Below are 16,453 nucleotides of genomic sequence, written 5' to 3'. Positions count from 1 at the left end.
ACTATCCCCTACATTAAAGAATCTATCTTCTAAGCAACCATAATAACAAATATAGTTAAAAGTGCGAGTAATACCATTAGATATGAAGCTCAAGTTCTGCAAAGCTAAGAGTTTGCTAATGATGTTTGCTGGAAGCTAGCCGTGAAACCCAACTCCGGGAAGCCGGAAGCTAGAAACCGATGACACCTGACCCATCTTCACTGCACGTGACTACAGTCTAGTAATTACACACTATAGTTGAGTTGGAATCCCATTTTAGTAAGCCAATCAGACATTAAAACATGAAAACCCCTTAATCAAAACATGAAAGATGTAACCCAAATAAACGATATCTATAGCAAAACCTAAGAAAAACATAAAATAGGAGTTGAATTCCTTACCTGAAAGACCTGCCGCCGGTAACACGAACACCCGGCAACAGCTAACCTCCTCGCCGACATCCTGTTTCGCATTTCTACGTCTTGTGGAACCCTAACATCAACAATCAGGCCCGCAAATCATCGTTTAAACTCCTTGGTGAAACCCTAGATAACTGCTCCGCCACCACCGGCAATCGCGACTTCCACAACAAAACCCACCCCGCCGGGAGTAGTTGTAGGCGGGCATCTCCTTCTCATTCTGGGCACATATGCTGATCTCCTTCTCATTCTCTCTTTGTCTCAGTCATATGTGCAATCAGCACTTGGATGGTGAGTCAGACAAGGCAAAGACGCGTGTTCAATGAACGTGGCACTGTGGAATGGTGCAAGACAACCGGCAGGTCTAGGGTTTGACACGGCAGCCCTAGCCGTGGCTAGGGTGGCCCTCGCGGGCCGCGAAGGATGTCTCTTCGGGTTTACGCGGGCCGCGAGAGACCCAAATTTCTGCTATAAATAGTATGTTGCATGGCCAGGCTCCTATGCTCGAAAATTTTCATCAAAAGTGCCTTCTTTCTATTCGAAATCACAAATTAAAGTAGTGAAACGCTGCTACGATAACAGGGTAATAACTCGATCACTGCTATGATATAATGTCCGATCGATTGAAACCAATCCGATGGATGTTTAAGTGCTGCCTGAATCCGGGCTATACTTTATCATTCGTCGTGAGGGTTTTGATATTGTGAAGTTATCGTAAATGTTGCATTAAGTTACTAACCTAGTTTTGTTTGCATTATTTAACTAGGTTACCAGGCTTAATCAGTAGGCAAAACTCTGTCCGTCTAAACTTGCAATGTGAGTCATTCTCTAGTTATCAAACTGTTTTACCAAACCTCAAATTTTTTTCCAGTTATATTTTACAGGGATTAAGTCTTTGTTATCTTAAATTACTGGCAGTAAGTGGGGTATTGTGCACATTACTGCTGTTTTATCACTTTTAGGTGAACGGACCTAAATAGTGATACTCGTCACTATTGGGTGAAAGGACCCAATAGTGGTATGACCACAGTCATAGATCCGGTCGAGTGACAACTGAACCAGCTAATTATAAGATAGGGGCAATTGTAATCGCTCTTAATACTGTAAATTTATAACAATGTGTCGTTTTGTACAACTTGAATGACTCGCTAGTATTTCCCCGCAGATAAAATCTTTTTAAACATGTTTCAGGTGATTTACTATGAACAAGGAAAAGTGCCGCGTAGCACTCAGCTTGAATGAAGTGGCTCAGTAAATAAATAAACATGTTTTTGTAATCAGGGGATTTCCCAGTGAAATTCCTTTCTTGTAAATTACGGGGATTGTCCCAAAATTTGAAATAAAATAATTGGGTGTTTTCAGTTTAACGATCCTGTTAAAATTTCCGCTGCCAAATCAACCACCAATACCACGGGTTTCTGTCCTGCGACTTCTGAACCGGGTAAAACCGGGTCGGGGGCCGCGACAGAAAAAGGTGGTATCAGAGCCACTGATTTAAGCCCATTTAAGTATTTGAAAAATACTTAATTTTTCAAATTGCCATTTTGTGATTCTATGAAAATTAAACTTACAATAAATAAAATTTTAATTTGGATTTTGTATGTTTCCTTATGTGTGACTAACAGCATGAATGAACTATCGGAAGCACTCCGAAACTTCACCATCCATACAACTGATATGGATACAACAGGAACTCAGTCTGGCTATCATGCAGATACCGAGGAGCCACTAGTGTTCAAGGCTCAGCCCCAGGAGAAACCAAAACCCAAAAAGAGAAGAAGGCTCCTGGACTGGAAACGCGGATGAAAGAAGAAGCCCGCTGCCTAAAAGGTGAAAAAGACGGAGGATCCAAAAGGAAAGGGAAAGGAGATAGGAGAGAGCTCTGGTCAAGCCCAGGAGTTGCCACCTTGGGAAGAACTGGATAGAAAATTGGCAAACTGTGACCTCATCGGACCTGCTGACGAAACCCTTTTCAATTTCCCCGCCCAATCCGAACTTCCTATCAATTTGGAACCTGCTATTCCAGACCCAATTGTCAACCCTCAAACTTTTACAGGGCAGTTGGAAGAATCGTGGACGAGCGACTGGCATTTTCAAAATTTTATTAATAATCCAAATGTGTATTTTCCCTAGTTTGATCCTGAACCTGCACCTTTCCCACCTATGAACCCAGAGAACGTTTCCGAATTACGCCGCTATGGTGAGGAACTGGTGGATGCGGGAAATCGGATTCGAGAAGTGGGGGAAAATATCACATGGAAGTACGACGAGAGGGTGCGTCGTTTTTGAAAAAGCCAGTTAAATATAAATAAATGTTTTGAATAATAATAATACGAGAGAAAAAAATATAAATAAAAATATATAATATAAAATATTGTATAATAATAAAATAAAACATTTGTAAAATGTATGGTTTGTATTGACGCATAAATATTATATAAGAATAAAAATGTCGTAAGGTCGACGATTTTGGCTATATGTGTTGACTTAATTGTGTTTGTGATTATTGTGTTTTAGTTGTTATCTATTTTGTGACAATAAGTTATATATATTGTTAATTATCAGATGGAAAACGCAGTAAACCAACCGGTCAACGAAGCTAACCAATCGGAACAAAATAATGAAGAACATTTTCTCAATAGACAAGATATAGAAAATATTGTTGCTCAGGGAATAGCCAACGCTATCCCTGCAATCGTCGTTGCTGTTAAGAATCCTGTCGAACTTTCCCAAGCCAATCATAGCAAGCGCACCCGCGATGATAATTTCAGTAACAGTGTAAATGGGGGAGGCAATAATAATAATGTGGTTCAAGCCCCATTGCTTAAGAAAATGTAAGTTGCAACACCTAGTTGCACTTACAAAGAATTTCTTGCCTGTAAGCCAGTCGAATTTGCAGGCAATGAAGGGGCGACTGCCGCACTACGTTGGTTGGAAAATACCGAAGCAGTAATTAAAATAAGTAAATGCGCAGAGGAAGACAGGGTGATGTATGCATCCCACCTTTTCAAGGAAGAGGCATTAGAATGGTGGAACACGGTGCTGCAAGCTAAGGGAAGTGATGTGGCTTATGCCATGAGTTGGGAGGAATTTAAGGAATTGGTGGAAAGAAAATTTTGTCCCTCCTACGAAAAGGAACACATGACGAATAAGTTCCTAAACCACCGGATGGTAAACGTTGACTGTCGAGGGTATACTTCGAAATTTTTCGAGTATGCTAGAATTGTACCCACTGTGGCCTCGCCAGAACCGGTGCTTATTTCTCGCTATATTTGGGGATTAATTAGCGAGACTCGTGATATAGTCAAAGCTGCGAGACCCCAAACAATTGACGATGCGGTCGAACTGGCCAACACCTTGACTGATGGACTGGTGCGCACAAGATAAGAAAACAGGAAAAAGGAATTGGCCCAAAAGATTACCCAAGGTTTTCGTGGGGGTAATAACTTCAAGAAAAAGGGAATCGGACAATCCTCCACCGCTCCGTTTTGTAGTAACTGTAAAAAGAAGCATATTGGAAAGTGCAAGGAATATTGCAATTTCTGCAATAGATCAGGGCACCGAGAAGAAGAATGCAGGAGAAAGACGATGATATGCTACAACTGTGGAGAAGCCGGGCATATTAAGCCAAATTGCCCAAAATTGGTTAAGCCAGCTGACAGCAAGGCTAAAACTGCTGAAGGAGCTAATAAAAAGAATGCAAGAGCCTTCCAGCTGACTACACAAGAAGCAGATCTGATTCTGGATGTGATAGCTGGTACGTTTCTTGTACATGACGTTTACACAAAAGTATTATTTGACTCTGGTGCAAACCAAAGTTTCATAAATACTTCATTCTGCTAAGCTCTTAACCTACCTTTAACCAAACTTAGGCAGATCTATATGGTAGAAACAGCAGATGGAAATTCTGTTAACATAGATAAGATTCTCCAAGGAGGAAAAATAGAACTCTCAGGACATAAATTTTCTGCAAACCTACTACCTATGAACTTAGCTGGATTCGATGTCGTATTAGGAATGGATTGCTTAGTAGCCAACCATGCTCGAATCCTTTGTGATAAGAATTCCATAGAAATACATACGCCAGCAGGAGAGGTAATTTTGATAACAGGAGATAAGCCACGTAAAACTATGAAGTTCGTTTCAGTAATGAAAGTTGCTAGTTATGAACCAAAACAAGGAATAGTGTATATGATTTCGGTAATCATTAACACTAAAAGCAAGGAACTTAAGGAAATCCCAGTAGTATCCGAATACCCGGATGTATTCCCAGAAGAGTTTAGAATTCATCTAATTCCTGGAACTACACCAATAGCTAAGGCACCTTATCGATTAGCACCCACAGAAATGTTAGAACTGAAAAAGCAGTTAGATGAATTGTTAGGCAAAGGATTCATACAACCCAGTTCATCCCCTTGGGGAGCATCGGTGTTGTTCGTGAAAAAGAAGGATGGTTCAATGCGGATGTGTATCGATTATAGGGAATTAAATAAGGTTACAATCAAGAATCGATACCCATTACCTAGGATTAATGATCTTTTTTATCAACTTCAGGGAGCTAGGTATTTCTCTAAGATAGATTTGTGTTCAGGATACCATCAGTTGAAGGTACAGGAAGAAGATATACCTAAAACGGCCTTCAGGACTAGGTATGGTCGCTGCGAGTTTACAGTCATGCCATTTGGATTAACGAACGCCCCTGCAGCATTCATGGACATGACGAATAGGATATGTAAACCGTATCTGGATAAATTTGTAATTGTCTTCATCGACGATATACTTATTTATTCCAAAAGCCAGGACGAGCATTTTGAGCACCTGCATGCACTTTTAACTCTGTTAAGAAAGGAAAAGTTGTATGCCAAATTTTCGAAGTGTGAATTTTGGCTACAAGATGTGAAATTTTTAGGACACATGGTGAATCACGAATGTATTCACGTAGATCCCTGTAAGATAGAATCAATCACCAACTGGAAGGTCTCGCAATCAGCTACCGAAGTTAGAAGTTTTCTAGGATTAGCGGGATATTATAGGCGCTTCATCAAAGACTTTTCTAAGATAGCTGTTGCATTAACCAAGTTAACCTGTAAACTGTTAAGTTTGAATGGGGACCCAAGCAAGAAGAAGCCTTTAGAATCTTAAAGCTAAGATTAACAAATGCCCCAATTCTTGCTTTACCAGATTAACAAATGCCCCAATGAGGCAAAGAAGATGGATGGAAATTATAAGTGATTACGATTGTGATATTCTATATCATGAAGGAAAGGCGAATATAGTAGCAGATGCCCAAAGTCGTAAGTACCATAAGAAACAAAGGAGAATTCGTGCTCTTAGATTAAATCTACAATTAGATTTAATCGAACAATTGAAAAATGTTCAAGAAACAGCAATCAAGAATGATGCTGAAGAAATGAAAGGACGAATAAAAGAATTAGAGCAAGGGACTGATGGAATTTGGAGATTCCATAAGAAAAGAATTTGGGTGCCTAAGCAAGGAGATTTAAGGGATAAGATTTTAGAGGAAGCCCATAAATCTAGGTATACAATGCATCCTCGTAATAATAAGATGTATCAGGATTTAAGAAATAATATCTGGTGGATAGGAATGAAAAAGGACATAACTAGATACGTTTCTAAGTGTCTAACTTGTTCGCAAGGTAAGGCAGAACACCAGAAACCCTCAGGGTTACTTCAACAATTAGAAATGCCTGTATGGAAATGAGAACTTATAACAATGGATTTTGTGACGAAGCTACCCAAAACCAGATTAGGTAACAATGCAATCTGGGTGATTGTAGATCGATTAACCAAATCAGCCCATTTCCTACCAATGAAGGAAACCTTTAGCATGGAGAGATTGGCTAAGTTATACGTAGACGAGTAGTATCCTTACATGGAGTCCCACTCTCCATTGTGTCAGATCGGGATAGTCGTTTCACTTCACATTTCTGGACAAGTTTCCAAGAAGCTATGGGGACGCGATTGAATTTAAGTACTGCATACCATCCCCAAATAGATGGACAAAGTGAAAGGATGATCCAAACCCTCGAAGACATGCTTAGGGCATGCGTAATAGATTTCGGTGGAAACTAGGATAACCACTTACCACTAATAGAATTCTCCTATAACAATAGTTATCATACAAGCATCAATGCTGCCCCATTTGAAGCACTATACGGACGAAAGTGTCGAACTCCAGTATGCTGGGCAGAAATAGGAGAAAGTCAATTATCAGGTCCTGAAATTTTGCAAGAAACCACCGACAAGATAACTCAAATCAAAGAAAGACTAAAAACGGCTCGAGACCGTCGGAAGAGTTATGCAGACAATCGACGTAAGCCGTTAGAATTCCAAGTTGGGGACAAGGTACTATTGAAAGTTTCTCCCTGGAAAGGGGTAGTTCGATTCGGTAAGAAGGGAAAGCTAAGTCCAAGGTACATAGGACCATTTACAGTTACCCAATGAATAGGACCAGTCGCCTATCAATTACAACTACCAGAAGAGCTAGCTGGGGTGCATGATGTGTTTCATGTATCCAATCTCAAGAAATGTTTATCTGATGAATCCCTGGTAGTACTTCTTCAAGATATAGAGGTGAATGAAAAGTTAAAATTTGTTGAAAAACCGCTCCAAATTGAAGACAGGAAGGTTAAACACCTCAAAACAAGAGATTGGTACTGCTCAAAGTAAAGTGGAATTCAAAAAGAGGACCTGAGTACACTTGGGAACTGGAATCGGAAATGAAGCGAAAATATCCTTACTTATTCTAGGAAATCTCGAGAAAGAGATTTTAAATAAGGTGGGGAGGATGTAAGGACCTGCACGACAATGTTCTAAAACGCTCCGTAAGTGAAAACCTGGACCCCTAAAACCCTAATTTCTATTAAAAACTAAGAAAATCAGTTTTTGGATCGCTCGTGGGCCGCGAAAGACCAAGCTAAGGTCTTCGCGGGGCGCGACAGCCATGCAATTATCCGGATAAGCTTTGGGGCCACGTGTCATACACGTGGCAGGTCAAGGGGTTGACACGGCAACCCTAGCCGTAGCTAGGGTGGCCTCGCGGGTCGCGAAGGATGTCTCTTCGGGTTTACACGGGCCGTGAGAGACCCAAATTTCTGCTATAAACAGTACGTTGCATGGCCAGGCTCCTGTGCTAGAAAATTTTCATCAAAAGTGCCTTCTTTCTATTCGAAATCACAAGTTAAAGTAGTGAAACGCTGCTACGATAACAGGGTAATAACTCGATCAATGCTACGATATAATGTCCGTTCGATTGAAACTAATCCGATGGATGTTTAAGTGCTGCCTGAATTCGGGCTATACTTTGTCATTCGTCGTGAGGGTTTTGATTTCGTGAAGTTATCGTAAATGTTGCATTAAGTTACTAGCCTAGTTTCGTTTGCATTATTTAACTAGGTTACCAGGCTTAATCAGTAGGCAAAACCCTGTCCGTCTAAACTTGCAATGTGAGTCATTCTCTTGTTATCAAATTGTTTTACCAACCTCAAATTTTTTTCCAGTTATATTTTACAGGGATTAAGTCTTTGTTATCTTAAATTACTGGCAGTAAGTGGGGTATTGTGCACATTACTGCTGTTTTATCACTTTTAGGTGAACGGACCTAAATAGTGATACTCGTCACTATTGGGTAAAGGACCCAATAGTGGTATGACCACAGTCATAGATCCGGTCGAGTGACAACTGAACCAGCTAATTATAAGATAGGGGCAATTGTAATCGCTCTTAATACTGTAAATTTATAACAATGTGTCGTTTTGTACAACTTGAATGACTCGCCAGTATTTCCCCGTTGATAAAATCTTTTTAAACATGTTTCAGGTGATTTACTGTGAACAAGAAAAAGTGTCGCGTAGCACTCAGCTTGAATGAAGTGGCTCAGTAAATAAATAAACATGTTTTTGTAATCTGGAGATTTTCCAGTGAAATTCCTTTCTTGTAAATTTCGGGGATTGTCCCAAAATTTGAAATAAAATAATTGGGTGTTTTCAGTTTAATGATCCTGTTAAAATTTCCGCTGCCAAATCAACCACCAATACCACCGGTTTCTGTCCCGCGACTTCTGAACCGGGTAAAACCGGGTCGGGGGCCGCGACAGGTACCGGCACCGATGGATCGAGCGATTCAGATTATCACGATACTTGTACTGATATTTATTTATTGTTGTAGACAGAGTTGTATAAATGATTTTCTTTTTGAAATTCGAAAACCATAAATGAATACAAGTATTGATATGCGTACATGTTGTTCAGTACGGTAGCGGTACGGTGTCTGTTTATCGAAATAATAACACCAAAAAATATTAGTGTTACCCAAACCAATGTTGTTCATTTAGTTCACTACGATAGTAGCATGATATCCATTATCAAACAAAAAACCGTTGAAATGAGTACATACAAGTACCGATATTGTTCGGTATGGTCTTGTATAATATGATAACGATAAAGTGTCAGTTTATCGAAAGCAAAAACAATAAAAATAAATACAGATACCGATATATATGTTATTCAGTTGGTTTCAATATGGTTTGGTATGATATCTGCACCCGCCGCAAATCGCGAGATAATATCACTAGTTATTATACATATGACTACAAAATCTCTTGAATAGTGCTCCAATTCATTTTTTTACTCCAAACCACAAACCAAAACACAATTATATTATATTATATCATATCATATCATATCATATCATATCATATCATATCATATCATATCATATCATATCATATCATATCATATCATATCATATCATATCATATCATATCATATCATATCATATCATTATTATTTTATTTTATTTTATTTTATTATATATAGTTTTCCAAAGATGATGAATAGTAATTTCAAACTTAAAATAATATATAGCTTTTTAATATTTTATTATATTAATATATCTTTTTAATATTAACTTTTAACTTTTAACATATTTAAATTTTATTCTATTTACTTTTAATTAGCTGTTAACGTATTTTTATTTTTCATTTTCTAAAACCACATTTCCTTTTATCATTATTTTGTTTTTAATAATATTTTCTTCTTTTTTTTAAATTTATCTTTACTTTATCAATTAATTTGATATTTCTTTAATAAATTATGTTCGTTAATTTTTTTCTATAAACTTAAGTACGTAGCTGAGCTTACTTTTTACCCTCGATTAATATAAGTTTTATTAAAAACGAATTTATATTAAAAAATAAAGTATTTATTTGCTATCTTAAAATGATACAATGATAAACTGAACCGATTCTAATGGTTTGACTTTCCAAACAGCATGCTACATTTTACATTATCATTTGCTCCGTTTCGCCGCAACACGCAACTGAAAAAAAAACCTAGTATTAATAATTGATCTCATTGTTAAAATACTTGATGAATGTTAATACATATTTATTTAATTTATTATTCTTTTATATCATTATAATTATTTTATTATCCGATATAGTATATACTTTAACCTCCAATTCATTTTTTTACTCCAACCCACAAACCAAAACCAAAACAAAATGCTAATAACTAATCTCATTGTTAAAAGCCTTGATGAATGTTAATATATTTTTAATTAATATTATTATGATTATGTTATCCAATTCATTTTTTACTTCAAACCACAAACCAAAACAAAATATTAATAATTGATTTCATTGTTAAAAGCCTTGATGACATATTTTTATTTAATTTATTATCTAATCTAACATATAATAAAAGACTATAAATAATGCCACATGGCATTTTTTCCTTCAACCTCACAACTTTTATTTATTATTATTTTTTTCCAAATTATATATAAAATTTTAGTATTTAATACATTATCTTTATCTCTATTATAATTAATAATTTTAAATAATATCATGTGCCACAACAAAATAATTCTATCATATTTATCTTTTAAATTAGTTTTAGTTTAAATATTAAATCTTAATTCATATAATATACGAATATACTAAAAGCCACGATTAATACACTTAATAAAAAATATATGATTTAAATAAAGATAATAGAAAAAAATATATAATATACCCTAATCAACAAAATTCTTTTCGGTGTCAATATCTATTTTGTTGTTTTGGGGAATATCACTTCCAGTACCTACGAAAATGTTTTAAACTATGCATATATTAATGCTAGACAACAATTCATACTTTTGACTTTATTGACCAGGAGTATACTTATCTTAATAGAAAAGGGATACTTGTATTAAACGTTAATACGAAAAATCGATACACGTTCAACTTTTGTTTAAGTTATATAATCTTTAATGTTATATTTGATATATAAAAATAGGGACACATATTCTTAATTTTTTGTTTATTCATCTAAAACGTATACTCATTTAACTTACATGTGGATCCTTATACCCATTTCAAATTTACTCGATTTCATTTTCGATATTACACTTAATACATTTTTTATTTCATTTCCGTCAACTTTGCACGTTTTCATTATTTAAACTTATTTTTATAATAAATTTTAATTCATTGTTATTTTGTTTATATTTTTCTATATTATGTATTAAAGAGTGGTGATTCTCATTTTCCTCTTTTGCATTTTATAATCCCATATATTTAAACTTACAAAAATAAAATCAGGTTTTAGGTTTTACGATTATTTGATCATTACTTTATTTTTTAACGATTAAAAAATATTAAGAAGTTTCTGAAAGAATTGAAGACTGTATCAAGAGTTGTTAAGCATTTTAGAAGTGTGTTGTGTATTGATTACTATGATCAAAATAGATTGCAAGTTTGGGAGATGATTATCAAGTACACCTACTTATCTTATTGTGTTATAAAAACAAGGAAAAATTACAAGTTTTGTCCTTTATCTTTATACCACTTTTCAGGCGGTGTCCTTTTTAACGAATGTTGACAGACGATGTCCTTTACTAGGTATTTTGTTGCAAGTTTAGTCCTTTACACCCAACCCAGTTAAAAAACCCTGTTAATTGTTGGGTGTAAAGGACTAAACTTGCAACAAAATACCGAGGTAAAGGACTAAACTTGCAACAAAATACCTAGTAAAGGACACCGTCTGTCAACAATTAACAAGGTTTTTTAACCGGGTTGGGTGTAAAGGACTAAACTTGCAACAAAATACCTAGTAAAGGACACTGTCTGTCAACATTTATTAAAAAGGACACCGCCTGAAAAGTGGTATAAAGATAAAGGACAAAACTTGTAACTTTTCCTAAAAACAAACCATTTTTACTATTCAACGTGTGTAATACACGGAATTGTTTAGTTTAGCTATGAAAAATATTTAATGTATTTTATTATTTGTAATCACCATATCTAATCTAATACTAATAAAAGAGTCTACTTAATGCCACATGTCATTCTCATACTAATAAAAAAGTCTACTTAGTGCCACACGGCATTCTCTTCTTCAATTCACTATTATTATTATTATTATTATTATTATTATTATTATTATTATTATTATTATTATTATTACAAAGCAATAATTATCTACCATAGATTAGCATCTTGAGTTAATTTTTTTTGTTTTTCTTCAAATTTTAAAGAAATTGACATTTTTCTGATTATAGGTGGTTTTACGCAATTTTTTAATGACATTTGTCATCTTTTACTTCTATGAGATATTTTCTTTTTCTAAACCGTGTAAGACACGGGGTCCATAACTTAGTTTTATTACATCATCATAATTATAATTATTTTATTATCCGATATAGTATACACAACCCTCCAATTCATTTTTTACTCCAAACCACAAACCAAAACAAAATTTTAATAGTTGATCTTGTTGTTAAAAGCCTTGATGAATGTTAATATATTTTTATTTAATATCATTATGTTATATCATTATAATTATAATTATAATTATTATTTTTATCTGATATAATATACACTTTAACCGTTAATTCTTTTTACTAATCTAAATTTCATTCGATGACTTGCATTTGTTGGTTAAAAAAAACTAAATACGTAGCAGTAACGTTTTGCAATAAATTTTATTGAAAATGGAGTTGTGTTTTTGTGTAGTAAGCTAGATCAAGTGTCAAAGTCATATCGTATCGTAACGAACAAAATGAATACCGACCAAACAATTTCGATATCGGTATTAGTATTATCGGAACCGGTATCGGTGTATACCTAAAAATATATACGCTTTTAACCCATTTAGTTTGTATATAATTTGATTTTCCTCCATTAAGTCATGTCATTAGTTTTTTTTATAAAGCTGAATATGCGACTTTATTAAACATTTTTTCCTCATCGTTCGTTTATTAACTCCGTTAAGTCATGTCATTAGTTTTTTTTGTAAAGCTGAATACGCGACTTTATTAAATATTTTTTTCCTCATCGTTCATTTATTAAGTTTGTTGAAACAAGATTTTTTTTTTCTTATTAGTACCGTAACAAACCGAACCGAAGCCGACATCGGTACACATATAGTTATTCGGAACTGACACCTGTATTCGTTTTTATGGTTTTCAATGTAAAACACATTCTTTTGGACATATCATTACTTTAAATCCAGTGTCAGTACGATACCCATACTGTAATGAGTCGAACCAGTATCAACCGAATTTCTTTCTGTAACAAACTGACCGCCTCATCACGCGAGCAAATACACCTAGTTAACATTTAACATTATATCATACTTGCCAATAAAAAAATTAAATATCAAATATAGCTATTAAAATATTATAAAATCTAATATTTCATTATTCAATAGTACTGCACATGTAACTGGTGTGTTTGGGCGGCGAGATTTTTTTTTTTTTTTTTTTTTTTTTTTTGTTTTCTGAATAGTTTTGTTTTGTGATTGGCCAAAAGTGCTAGTGCTATTTTCTTTTATTAATAAGTTTATAATAGTTGTCTGTAACTTCTGCTAAATTACAACTTTATCCCAAGTTTAAAATTACGATTTTTCCCCAGGTTAAAAAAAATGTTTATTTTGCCCTAAGTTAAAATTACGCTTTTGCCCTCATTTCAAAATAAAATTATGCTTTTGGCCTCGCTATAGGCCTGCCAAATTACGATTTTATCCCCAGTTCAAAATAAAATTTTGGTTTTGCCTCCAGCTAAAAATTACGATTTTGCCCTCATCTAAAAATTACGATTTTGCCCCAGTTCAAAATAAAATTATGGTCTGCCCTTAGTTCAAAATATGATTTTCCCTCAATTTCAAAATTACGATTTCACCCCAGTTCAAAATTGCAATCTTGCCATCGTTTTTTTTTTGGGGGGGGGGGGGGGGGGGGCAAAACTATGGTAGTGTTTTATTTTACTTGGTTCACTCAATATAGTTTTTATTCGTGCCAACAACCTAGCACTCGCTAATTGGTCCTCACAAATTATTGTTTTGCCCCAGCTCTAAATTACATGTTTGCCATTGTTTTAGTTATTTCTTAAGCATAACTATGATAGTGTTTTGGTTTAATTGGTTGACTCAATGCATCTTCTTTTGATATCGTGTTACAAGTAGCATGTATAAGTAACCGAAATAAAGACGTACATGTTATTAAACTAGGAAATATTCGGTTTGGAGCCCCGCAACGCGCCTGGCACTCCCCCATTTGTCCATTTAGTTTATGATTTTATCCCTGAATTAAAATTATGATTTCGCCCTCAGTTAAAAATTACGTTTTTCCCATCATTTTAGTTTTTTTAGCAAAACTATAAAAGTTTTTTGTTTTAATTGCTTAACTCCATTTAATTGTTTTCCCGTGTCAAGGAGCTGCCTAACACTCGCTCATTAGTCCTGAAAAATTACAGTTTTGCCATGAGCCGAAAATTACGGTCTTATCATCGTTTTAGTTTTTTTTTTCTAGCAAAATTATAGTAGTGTTTTTTAATTGATTGAGAATTATTCGGATATCGCCCCGCAACGCGGGCGGGGCAACTACTAGTTAAATACCATTTCCAATATGGCTATGATATTTTTTTTTTCATTCACTCTACACTAAAAACTTTCAAACACAAACTTTTATATAAAGAAATACTTGTTAAAGAGTAAATTACAAAAATCGTCTTTTATGTTAACACTAAATTGCAAAATGTATCCTTTGTCTTCAAAAATTACGAAAACGTACTCGATGTTTGCAACCACTTGCACGTTACGTCCTTTAGCCCTAACTCAGTTAGTTTTTATGGTCAAATTATGTCACATAAGGGTAGATTAGTCTTTTCACCCATTTATCTAAAATATCTTAATAATCAAATGAAAACAAAATTTAAAAACTAACATATAATAGCACCCATCTGTTTCTTATCTCTCTCACATACGCACACACTCCTAACCGCCACCACCTCCCCACCACACGGCCACCACCACATCTGCCGCCAAACGACCACCGCCATCTGAATCCTAACAACCAGTACCACCCCCTCTCCCATCGCATAATCACCACCATCTGAATCCTTAACCATCATCGCACCCACAAGCCATCACCCCCTCTTCCACCGCACCACCCACCATCTAGTGATGATGTGCTCTTGTTCTTCGCAGATGCTTATGATGTTTTTGATTTAACTTCTGGATTTGATGATTGCACTACGGGTTCCGATTTATCATCTGGGTTATCATATTCAATTCATGAGGAAACTAGTGTTTGTGATGCTTTTTATCAGAAATTTAGAAGCTTGATTATTTTTTTAATTTTCAATTTGTTACTGATGACACCATTTGTTTTTCCCCTTTTTAATTTTGACTTTTTATTCTTAATTCAGTTTGTTTTTAAATTGTTTATGATTAGGGCAGTATTCATCACAAATTGCGATGGTTGTTGTAAAATTTTATAATCAGTGTCTCAATATTGTTATATATGAGGATTTGGGGATTTTAGAAAGAAGGTATTACTTTTTTTCTTGCAATTTGAAGTGATCCCTGTTCATGTCATTTAAATGTTCTTTTCAGCATAGTAAAACACATTTATATGTCTTGAGTTATGGTTAAAATTCTGAATCCTTCCCCGATCTGTCTTGAGTTATGGTTAAAATTCTAAACTCTCCCCCGATCTGTCTTGAGTTATAATCGTGTAAGAATGTCAGATTTGTGATGTTTGGAATGTGTTTGGATGTTGGTGTAGGGTACTAGAGAAAAAACCAGTTGGGGCTTTGAGATAAGTCGACCACGCCGGTGATTGTTGTCGGTGGTTGAGGATTCGAATGGCGGGTGACAGGTGATGTGGAGGTGGTAGCAGTGGGTGGTGTGGTGGGTGTCCAATAGTGTGTGAGAGAGAGAGTTTATGTTTACATATAGGATAAATTACACTTTTCGTCCTTTATGTTTGTAGCGGGTTGCAATGGATAACCTTTAACTTCAATAATTACAGTCACGGTCCTTTATTTAGAAAACTCATTACACTCTACATCCTTTAGCCCTAACTAGGTTATAATTTTCAGTTAAATATGACATGTGCATTATACATAAGGGTATTTTAGTCATTTTAAAAGTATCTTTAACAAAATTAAAAAATATATAAAAACCTCAGTCTCTCCATGAAAACCCACATCCTATTCTTTCTTCTTCTCCACTCACCCACTACCACCACCACCACCACTACCACCACACCATCACTATAACCCAACACCATCACTACCACCACACCATCACTATAACCACCTGCCACCACCACCATTACCGTCCCCCCAATTTGAACCCTGTTTGGGCTTTGAGTAAATAATAAGGTTTTGTGCAGAGAGGGCATCCGAATTCACTTCACTGGAGACCCTGTCATTTTAGCTTGTGCTGAAGGTATTATTACCAAAATTCCCCACTTCATTTCTTTTTTTTTATCTTATGTCTTTCAAATCATTGAATGACTCAAATCTAATATTTATGGTTTATTAAATATTAGGAAACACTGAAGACAACCAGTAGTTCATCACCGTTACCAAACAAAGACCAACTAATGCAAATAATTAACAAAATAAACTCTTTGCCAATCTCATCGGTTCCCGGAAACGTAACTGATGTCGACAAAGATAAACCGTCTTCTGAGTCTCAGAGAGTCAAAAAGTCAACAGGAAAACCGGTTCATCAACCATGGACTTTCTCGGTGTTCTTTCC

The sequence above is a fragment of the Helianthus annuus genome, chromosome 15 (genome assembly GCF_002127325.2).
Source record: "Helianthus annuus cultivar XRQ/B chromosome 15, HanXRQr2.0-SUNRISE, whole genome shotgun sequence".
Classification (NCBI taxonomy): domain Eukaryota; kingdom Viridiplantae; phylum Streptophyta; class Magnoliopsida; order Asterales; family Asteraceae; genus Helianthus; species Helianthus annuus.
This window is presented reverse-complemented; position numbering follows the sequence as displayed.